This window comes from Aythya ferina (assembly GCF_964211825.1).
Source record: "Aythya ferina genome assembly, chromosome: 13".
In the NCBI taxonomy this organism is placed as follows: Eukaryota; Metazoa; Chordata; class Aves; order Anseriformes; family Anatidae; genus Aythya; species Aythya ferina.
Window position 1 is genome coordinate 5,875,018 of NC_140311.1, and position 5,079 is coordinate 5,880,096.

The 5,079-nt window shown below is 36.9% G+C and overlaps 1 long non-coding RNA gene across 1 annotated transcript; it reads left to right on the top strand.

Moving 5' to 3' along the window:
• The first annotated feature begins 502 nt into the window (after positions 1 to 502).
• Positions 503 to 3,255, top strand: LOC311443754. Its single transcript, XR_014697483.1, has 3 exons — positions 503 to 806; positions 1,011 to 1,143; positions 2,001 to 3,255. It is a non-coding gene; the product is annotated as an uncharacterized lncRNA (long non-coding RNA).
• Positions 3,256 to 5,079: the final 1,824 nt, after the last annotated feature.

Consider the following 5,079-nt stretch of genomic DNA (forward strand, 5'->3'; position numbering starts at 1 on the left):
ATTTTTTTTGTGTGTGTGTGTTTAAAAATAATCATACGTATAATAAAATTTCAGTAGTTCATGACCAGTGCAGATACTTCACAAATACTGGAGTGGAAAAGAGAAAAAAAAAAGAAAAAAAAAGAAAAAGAAAAAAAAAGAGAGAGAGAGAGAAAACAAATCCTTAAAAAGAGAGGATTAAAAATTAAACTAAACAAAACTGGTGTCATTAATGGATAGTAGCATTCAGGGCAAGGCCACTGAGAATAAATTAAATGAAAAAAGTATAATACAATAGCTGACACCTAAACAACCTTTAATGTTTCTGTGGTTTTTCCCTATAACCTTGCAAGAAAGGTTCAGGAGGGTGATTACATAACAGACACCAAGAGAATTTTTCTCTACTGCTGCTAAAGTGTATTGAACACTTTTCTATATACATCATATTATATATTGGCAAATGAATTTGGATTTCTCTGTTCTCATTTACATCAGTGGAACTGTTCCCTTCAGACAAGTAGGTTTTACATCTGTGAATAGCAGGTCAGTGCCTAGCTCATGAATAGAAAGTTATGTGACATCGATACTTTGCATGTTATTATCTATTTCTTCTAATAGCTTTGCATTCATTTTAAACAGAAAGCAATACAACTTTAATGAAAACAAGGAATGTTCCAGTGTTCCACTCTGCAGAAGAGCTCCACTGGAGAGACAGAGCTGCTTGTCTACTACAGACTAGTCTACTTGTCAACTTGTCTACTAGTGCCTGTTTGGAGCTTTGCCCTCCAAAAGCTGCAAGAACAGTCTAACAAGATACAACGTTTAGTGTGGGGACTGCAAAGCTTTATTTTCCTAATTGTTTTATATTCATTTCCTGGTAATATAGGAATACTTTAATAACTGTGAGACCCATGAGAGAGTCTTTAAGCTCCTCTTGTGTTTTCCGGGGACTTCACAAGTTTCCAGCAGAATGTAAACTGGGTCTGGTAAAGGAGACACTGAATGCTCTCTTCTTTTTTCTTACCTTTTAGGACGTAACATCAAACTGCCCTTTAAAAATGATTCGACATTTATGATTCAGTGCAGAACGGCAGCCCTAGGGCCAGGCAGGAAAAGCTGCTGTAAATCATTCAAAGCAGGGAGACAATAACACCAATATTTAAGGTCTGTGTTTAAATTAGTTATGTTTGTAAAACAAAAGCAGTTGTGTCTGATAGAGTACTAACATTCCAACATATTTTTGACCTCTCATTTCTCACTGTAGTCTTTGCTCGATTTTCATCACTGTTCACTGAACAGCTTCATTTTTACTTATGTATTTGATTTTGTTAGAGTATTTATAATTAAATTCTGCATGCTATAGCAATAGACTACAGTCTTGCCATTGTGGAACAGTACTCCACAATGCTGAATTTCGACTTCATAAGAAACTATTAAGCTACACTTAAGGGTGTGGTTTATGCTATACCTAAGTCCAATTTAGCCATGAGTGATACTGAAAGATGTGGTCCTATCTCCAATTCCTCTTGTCTGTATATTCCCTCCTTTACATTACATTTAGCAACCAATCACATGTAAAAACATCAGAAAACTGATTTAATGACCTTCCTACCTATCAAATACTAGTTTTCCATGAGGTTACTGAACTGACTCAGTCCGTACCACTGAATCTAACGCACTTCAGCTCTTCTGGAGAACTTTATCTATTACATTATTTCATTAATTTATATTATTTTGTTACTTTTGTTTATATATACTGTGCAATCATGCTCTAAACTAGTAGATTGTTAGTAGGTTTCTGATCCCTCCCCTTTGTGTATATTTTTAGACTACTTTTTTTAAAAGGTAGAAGGAAATAATAACATTTCAGCTAAGTCTTTGTTATTGATATGGTTAACCTTTCTTGAAATCTTTGTAGTATGCTGCATTTTTGTCAAGTATTACTGCTGGCATTAGAACCATTTCCTGATTTATTATTATGTGTCAGTTTAATTAACATGCTGTTTTACTCCCTCTTCCAGATTGTTAATGAAGATGTTAAATAAACAGGACCAAACAGTGATCCCTGCAGAGCTCCACAAGACACCTCCCACCAACTTGATACATTGCCATTTTTCATTACCCTTTATTTGCACTCATCCAGACATTTTTAAATCCAAGCGACAGTACTCCATGTCCAAGCCAATTTGAATTAATTTTGCAAGTAAAGATTCTGTAAGACACTACATTAAGTGTTTTACTCAGACCAGATATATTACACATGCTTTCATCCACTAATTTTCTAAAGCTATCAGAAAAAGCAATCAAGCTTTGAAGATTACTAGTGCACCCAGCCAGCTCTTTGCTGGTCTACTCATTTACAAAACCAATCCTGGCCTTATTAAAGAATTGTCACTACTTTAGCTGATGACTGATTTAAAATAATGTATTTTTCTAATCCATTGACTTCCCAAAATATAATACAGCACTGATTATTCTTACTAACTTTTAGTTTAGGGCTATATGGTAGGTTGACTTATGTTTTGATTGACAGACTCATGTTTTTCTTGAAAATGATCTGTGATTTCTGTAGCATAGCTTGTGCTTATTTTACCTGTTTCCAGCTGTTAGATTGTATAAATGGTTATTCCTTACTCCCAATATGAAGGCAAGTAAGTCCTACAAAACCTCTTTAATCATATCAGTGAAGAAGCATCAGACTTGCAGAAGGCACAAAAACACAGTATGCGAGGTCTAATTCTAGACATACTAGATTTATTTTTTTTCACAGTCAATGCCAGTCAAAATAAACTTTCTCTTCTTATTTAATACATTCCTTTCCCCTATATTTTATTGCTTACTCATGTTATAAACTGTTGTGCCTAAAACTTCTAGTCAGATTTTCTTCTCTTATGGCACATCCATTCCTTATTGTACTATGTCCCCATTCCTTTAACGCTTGTATCTTTCCTAACAAACTCTTGTTGTGGTGGTGAAGCGATGTGTTCCAGATGAAGTCTGGGGCACAGAAAAACTTGGTGACTTATTTCATTTTACATGTAGACTCTTTGGTAAAACTGGGAATGTTTCAGATATAGTGAAGTATTCCTCTTAAACACCTAGTTAATATGCTAAATATGAAGCCATTCCTTTACAGATGCCCTTACTAAAGACTCTTTCTTATTCTTGCTAGCATCATTCAAATACAGTTCCTGGTGATCTCCTTAGATGGGGCCCAGTTCTACCTCTAGTTTGTTGCGTTTTCACTGAAATGGATCCAAAAAGTTTATTAATGTGTTTCTGAAAATTCTTCATGCTGCCAGTCAGCTTTTTCAATGTAAAATTTTCAAATTAAAATATTACTTACAGAAATACTGCTTGCTTTTTCTTTTTTTCCTAATAATTTCCATGAATTTAGGTCTCCAGGATCCTACAATATGTATATTGTTTATTAGTTGTTTTTATTTTCTTTACTAAATTCTATTTATCAGATTAGTAATATCTTGATTTTATGTTTTTCAACACATAGTGGAATGATTACATCAGAATGTTTAGTTCTTAACTTCTTTGTATGCATGCATGCATTCACAACAGTAGAAAATACATTGATTTTCTTCCCAATGATAAGAGAAACAGAGGTCATATGTCCCCAAAAGTCTAATTTCAGCAAGATTCATGCACAGAATACAACACAGTCCACTCAAGGAGGATGAAACATGCAGACATTTGAGCAAGTGTATCATTGTTGACTTTGATTTCCCAGAGGGAAGAATATCAAACAATTTAATAATTTAAGATTTCTTTTTAAAAATATCTTATTAAGACATAAACTACATTGTATGATCCTGTTGTGATTTGGAAACAGATAAGCAGGCCTCTTTTTTCTCTTTTCAGTCTTTTAAAAATAATCCTATGCTAGATGCTTCCACGCATATTATGAAAAGCTGTGTACACATTTTGGACTCATACCTTGATATTGAAATGAGGTTGCACTTGTGGGAAGATGCTGTTTCACAGAAATACTTTTGTGGTAATGCTTTCATGGCTGAGCAGTGAGACTTTCAGAAAAAGAGCAGAGATTTGTTTTTAATCAGTGCCCATAATCCTTAAAAACAAAGAAATTGCTGATTAACTCAACATGATAAGAAACAGCTTGTATCTACAGCAAATTGCCTAGAGTTAAAAGTCGCTTTTCTTCCGATTTACCTTCTGGAGTCAGATGGTCAAGTGTTCATTCTTATTTTGCCTCCTTCAAGCTCAGGCTAAGGACACAAATCTCCAGATTGCAACTGTGAAGTGAAGGCTTTCCTTCATATTCATCACTTTAAAGGCAAAAACAGTATAATTGAGGCACACTGACCACACCTCCTCCCAAGTCTGATTTAAGCTCAGTGGTTAAACATAAAACCCCACATCAAGAGTCACCAGAAGCACTCCTGCCTGTGCAAAGAAGCTGCTGTGACCCTCAGGGATGGCTTCCTTCTGCTGGCTTCTGGTGGCTCCCTTGATTGTGGCAGCCCTGATGGCCAAGTCCCATGCAGTGGCAGCAGAGGCTCAAGGTAAGCTTCTGGAAGTTTCTGGAAGGTGGCACCTGCAAGTAGGGGCAGGCTGGGGGGCCACTGCTGTGAGGAAGGGGTCTTGCTGCTAACCATGGCCCAGGGTTGGGGGTAATAAGATGGAGGTGAGATCTCAGGGCAGCTGGGGAAGTTTGACCAGGTTTTGTGTCATGGCAGATACTAAAGGCTGCTAGGTGAGAGGAAGATTAAAGCCACTGGTGAGGAGAGAGGGACAGAAGGTCAGCATCCACTCAGATCTTTTAAATGTATTTAATTCAGTACATCTTTGTTTTCTTTATTGAGCTACCCTGCTTGAATTTCTGTACCATTGTCTTGCATTAATGTGGCAAGGGCTTGGTAGCAGGGGAATGCAGGGGTGGCTGCCATGAGAAGAGTCTGTCCCATGCCAGATCAGAGCCAGTGCCAGCAGGTTCTAAAAGGGACCCGATGTTGGTCCAAGCTGGGCAATGAGCGATGTTGTTTCTGCCTCTGAGAGCAGATTTAGGAAAGGGGGAAAAAAACTGCTGCACAACAGCAGCTGGGAGAGATGAGTGAGAAATGGCCC